This window comes from Strigops habroptila, chromosome 3 (genome assembly GCF_004027225.2).
Source record: "Strigops habroptila isolate Jane chromosome 3, bStrHab1.2.pri, whole genome shotgun sequence".
Lineage (NCBI taxonomy): Eukaryota > Metazoa > Chordata > Aves > Psittaciformes > Psittacidae > Strigops > Strigops habroptila.
This window is the reverse complement of record NC_044279.2, coordinates 46681232-46687231: the sequence shown is the minus strand read 5'-3', so window position 1 is coordinate 46687231 and position 6000 is coordinate 46681232.

The window sequence follows — 6000 nt, the reverse complement described above, 5'->3', positions numbered from 1 at the left end:
TAAAATATTTTAGAATTCTCAGTGTTTAGAGGCTGACAGAGAAGGGGTGAAAAACAAATGTTCTAATAAATTTTCCAGCCTTTTCTGATTATTGTCATTTTTCATTTGTAAGACCTTAGCACTATGGTAAGGTTTATTTCCTCTTTTGCATGTGGCTTTTTTCAAAATCTTGACAAGAATGGCAAAAATTATGTTTCTTCACATTTAAAATTTTTTTCATCCCACCCCAAATAAGCAGCTAGAATTCATTCTTTCACCTTTTTTTAGTCTCTGTGAGGCATCTCAGGCTACATGCTGGGATAAAGAGTTCTTTCTTGGATTCTCAGATGATAGAATTTCTTACATTCTCCAGCTATTCATCAAATTCCCCATAAGGTTTTATTCAACATTCACCTGCAAATACCCTTACTTTTTTTTTTTTCTTTTTCCCACACCCCCTGCCATTCTGTTGAGAAGTGACCATCTGGTCAATAGGGTCAATCTACAGCTTGATTCAGAATCTTCATGTGCCAGAAATCATATTATATACTCTTTTTCAGGAAACATGATCTAATCATGGGATTGGAAGTGGTGCTAGGGGCCATCTAATTCATCAGTCTGTCCAAAAGTAGGATTAATTTCATTTATGATGCTTGAAATAGATGTTTGTCTAGCAAGTTCTAAGAGAGCGCCAATGATGGAGTTGCTACAATCATGCCAAGAAATCTATCCTGCTGTTTTAATGGCTACTAATAAAAAATGTAAAGAAAAGCTCTAACCCGATGATTTCTAAGAGAATTACTAGGTTGTCAGATGGTTGTATATAAATTCTAGTCCTCTCTGAAAGCATTAAAATGTGCTTGTGTTTCACAGTCGGTGTGTAGATCCATAGCACAGTAAAACTGAAGATACAGAGGCCAATCTCGTGCATTTGAGAGAAATCTAAGAAAAATATTAGCAATATAAAATTTTCTTAAAAGAATTATTTAGTTCTATTTTGCTAGGTAAAATGGTAAAACACTCATGAAAATGATGAGATGTAGATCCTGTGGGCATATTAATAACTGTGCAAAGAAAAAAAGGTGGAAATTTATCCTTTCTCATTTTTTCACAATATCAAAATATCTATTTATCTATTTGAACTAAAGACTATGTGCAGCAACATAATGACACCTTTACATGAAATAAATGTATGAAAATACAGTGCTGGATGTAGTACAGCTTTCATGCTGTTCATGAAGAACAGATCAGGTTATGAAAATGAAACAGAAGTGAAAAATAATGTTTATCACTATATGAATTTGGAATAAGCTACATGAAACCAACAGTATAATAAAAGTAATATTCATCTTAATAAAAGTAATATTCATCTTACTTCATAGAAGTATAGAACATGCCAACTCTGTTATTTTGCTTTTTCTGTAGCAGCTTTAAACCTGAAAGAAGAAGAAATCAAGGAAAGCAAGAAATCATACAAGGAGGCAGCAGTCCCATGGTTTCCTTACTATTCTGGCAATACTTTAACAAAAATGAAGTGTCTGCTGGTCAGTTCCATGAACATGTCTTTTTTAAGAACAAAAGGACAGATGAGGAAACTGCAATAGTCACACACATTAAAAGAGACCAGGGAATATAAATTCTTCTTTGAGGGTCAATCAATTCTTCATCTACATCTCCTACCCTCAGTATAGCCATGTATCATCATATGTGTTGATATGAGCATCAGAACATGTCCTCACAATCACCATACTGTGCAATAGAATCTTAACATGCAATTTGGCATTTCAAGTCTTATGCTTTGCATACTAATCTCAAGCCTAAGTCGTACGTCAGTAAGGCTGCAAAAATAAATGTGAATGATTTAATATAAAAAATTCAAGAATAAATGTTTATGCAGAATAGCTTTTTTCTAGTCATATGAAAATTATCATGTACAGTAAGCTACTTCTTTTGCTTCTTATTCTCTTTGTTCAGAAGTTTTTAATTGTTTTTTCTTCTCTAATTCTCTGCATTTAGTTTGAAATATAATAAGATGTGTTCAAAACTAAAGTCATAAAACTGAAGAATTGTATTTGTCCACCTAGGCACTTTTTTTTTTTATAGTAAGAGCTCTCTCTCTTCTCACATCTTTAGGTGACTTGGTTCCCTTGAAATATTATCTTAAACAGAATATATTCCCTAATTAAAAATAAGTACAGAATTTAAGTTATATTCTTAACTGTGTAAGAATATAACCTGACCAGTTGTAATTTAGTCTCTGTTGCTAATCTAGAGGGAGGACTGGTTTGGTGATTCATACCAGCAGAATAATTCTTTAAAGTACATTTTGTACTGAAAAGAATTAGGATAACCTTTAATTTGTAGTATGAATCACCAAAAGACATATTTCACAGTTAATGCATCACACTTCCACTGTGTGATCCACTGGACTGGAGGTGTGTCTTGTGCCTGCCTCCGTCAGCATCTCTGCATCTATAATGGCACACTGTGATCTCTGCATTCATGCTGGGGTTCACCCCCTCCACTCATGCGAAAGCCACCGAGCTGCTGCCGCTGCATGGAGGAGGAGGATGTCCACCTTGCTCCAGGCCACCTGAGAAGAGAAGATGCACTGGGCACCTCCCATCTCAAGGCCTTTCCAGTCCATGCCATACAGTGAAACATCTGCTTGGGCAAGGACTGGAGCAGAAGCCATCCCCTGGCCACTTTTAGCCTTCACCAGGGAGAAGGAAATCCGGGTTCAGGCCTTGTGTTGGTGGAACAAGCCAGCCTCTTCCACCTACCCAAATCTGGGCCTTACGCACCTCCAAAGACAAGTGACAGCTGGGGAAAAAAAGGATGTGAGGATCACGGATTCATAAGCTGGCCCCTAAAACTCGGGGTTAGTGGAGGTTTCACTCCCTGATGGATCTAACCCTGAGGGATCGCAGAACAGCACACTTGTTATAGCAGCTGCTCGTGGCTATATCCAGTTCCAGAAGTCCCTGAAGGCCTCTGGAGTGTTGCGAGAAGTGAGTGGTGACATGGGCTCCTTAGGGGGAAGTCCTCCAGCTGGCAGGTTATGTCACTACCAGGTCTGACTTTGCATTGTGTGACTTGCGCAATCACACCAGCCCTGGACTTGAAGGACCCCTACAAGGAACGTCTCATTTTACCAGACAGGCCGGGAATGGAGGATATTTCTCCTATATTTGGTTCGCATGCGTTTCGACCTATAAATATGTACACATGATTTTTAATCTTTTATATTGTGTCTTTCCAACAAGCAGAAGGTATCCCTGCTGTGCCTTGCTCTTCTTCCCATGTAGGGTTGCAGCGCACCTAGTGTACCAGCACCTGTCTTTATTCTTGGCTAGCTTTATCTGTGGCAACACTGTTGAATTTTTATACAAATGACATCACAGAATGCTCATTCTTGTTAATTTGAAATTCTTGCAGATGGAGATAAAGTATGAGTGACAGGTAGATCAGGAAAGAACTTAATTGTAAAATACTGTAGCTTCATTAGGTAATCTGTTCATTGCTATGCATCATATCCTCCCTTATAGCACAAAACAAAGGCTGAGCAGGCTTTCTAATTTATAAGGGCATGAAATACAGCAGCTTGCCTGGTTTTGCTTGCTTGATGTATTCACTCCTGTACTCACTAGTCCTGTAACTTTAGCCTACTTGCCTAGCAGCTTCACCATGTTCTTCAAAGTGTTACATGCATGACGCTTGTGGAAAAAAACAACTTTGAATCATGAGTTTTCCATGATTTGAGGATGCAAGAATTTCATTCATTGCAGGATGCAGAAAGAGTTGAGGATTTTGCAGTGTCATTGATATATTGATTAAGATTATATTACCTAAGTGTTGCCACAGTTTTGAGGCATTTTAAATACATTTTTGGAGGGTTTTTTATTTATTTTCTCCCAAAGATACTAAGCAACCAATCTTCAACATTTCCAGCATTCTGCCTTTCAGACACAGCACAGCAGCAACATGAACACAGCGTGTCCTTCCACAAAGTAAGAGAAACTCTACAGTTATCGAAACTACAGCAAACCAATTGGCAGTTTATGTGCTCCTGTTCCCTCTTCACAATAGCCAGAATGGTATACTGCAGAGATAAATGCTTTCTACATGCCTCTGGGAAGTCATTCTTCAGGTATAGTAAGTCAGAAATGGCCAAAAATGTAAATGAAATTGGCCTTTTACTGCCAGCACTCCAAACTAAACAAAGTTTAAGAGCACTGAGGACTACCCGCTGTTCTCTGCAATTTCAGCCCTAAGACTAACACTACTGGAACAAAGAAATAATTGACTTACATCATCCATGAGTCTTGTATTCTCACCCAGCACAAGCCTTTTAGATGGCCCTTTAGGGTTCCTGATAAAACCTTGTGGGTTTTGTTCCTGTGGACAGTGTATAACATTCCTAGCAAACAGAACAGCTGCATACTCACTTCAAAATTGTTTTGGTGGTGCTTGTTTGCAACAATTCAGCTGCAGTAGAAGTGAACATATTCGAGGGGATGCAGGAGTCCAAAAGAGTTGAAAAGCAAAGAAAGTATTGCATAAATAAACAACTGGAATATTATCAACATCTAAGTTTGACACAACTTTGAAACTTGGTAAACTCACATAGTAAGGGGTCTACATGCAAGAATCTACATAGAAAAGTTTTTGATTGCCGAATTCAGCCCTTCAAACAAATTCATAAAGCATCTTTCACTATGGTACAGTCTTGGACTGTTCCCTTCTCAGTGAGATGTCAAAGGGTTGTTTATTTCTTAATAAGTCTAGAAAAGAGAGGAAACTAAGTAGCTGTCGTCCAAGCATAAACTTGAATAACCTTAAGGTAGTATTCAGTTGTATTAACTTGACAACAGTTCCCTTGAATCCATTGCAGCAGCAAGAATTAACCATAATGGATGTTTGCAGCCCTCCTTCAGCCATGCCAGGATGGCATAGAAATGCTGACATGGAGCAGCAGAGCCAGATGTGGAGTTCAGTGAAAGGGGAGAACCTTGTTTGTTGACTCTGAGTAATACAAATACAGCACATAACACCCTGAGAACACGTATTACCTCCCACAAAAATGTACTGAGGTACCAATTCATGTGCCCTTACACAGGCGTCTAGTACCATGTGAAACACTCCAGGGTATTCTGCCTGGCTCCAGCTAGCAGTGAACAAATCAGCAGGTCCTCTGTTACATCTGTCAACTCCCTGAAGATAGTCCAAGGCATTGAAAATAGTAATGAATTCTGAAGCATGGGCAGCAGAAATAAACCTAAAAGGTCATCAGGCTTGTATAGAAAGGGACACCAGAACTGAGAAATTACACTATTAAGGCTGCCTGATCAACCTTAATTAATTCAGTTCTTCATGTATATATACTGTGATGTAGCCTTAGTTCCATTCCCTATTTCTGATCCCATTCCTCCTCCATGCTCCCAATTCATTCCTAATTGTCGAGTCCTGCAGTTTCCAATCTTGCTGTCTCCCCCTCCCCTCCCCCCCCGCCTTCTTCTTCCTTATGCCCAGCATCCCACTGTGCCATGGTAGGCAGCTGCAGTACCTGGATTTACAGAGGGAGCATAGTTTTCTGGCAGTTCAGTGGATTTCTAGCATGTTGCTGCAGATGGCATGGGGGAGGAATGGGGCTTGCTCATTAAAGTCTCAGTAGTCTTTACTGAACCAACAGGATTTTTTTCTGAAACCTTCCAGCTTGGCAGAGATCATAGACTGCTGAAAGTAGATTCTTGATACAAAGGTTGTCCGCTACCACATAGCTAGTCCTTGCCTCAAATGTAAGAAGCCTAATGCTGCTGAGAAAGAATCTTTCATGCATGGGCTGAAGAACCTGATTTCCCACAGACATACCCCATTTTGCAAGCATCTGAATAGAAAACAAAATAAAACACCTCATAGCAGTGTTGAACACAAAAAATGTCAACCCCAGTAACTAATCTTAGTTGAGTATCAACAATTGGACCTTTTTGGAAGTATCAAATAAACTTCATTTGTACATAT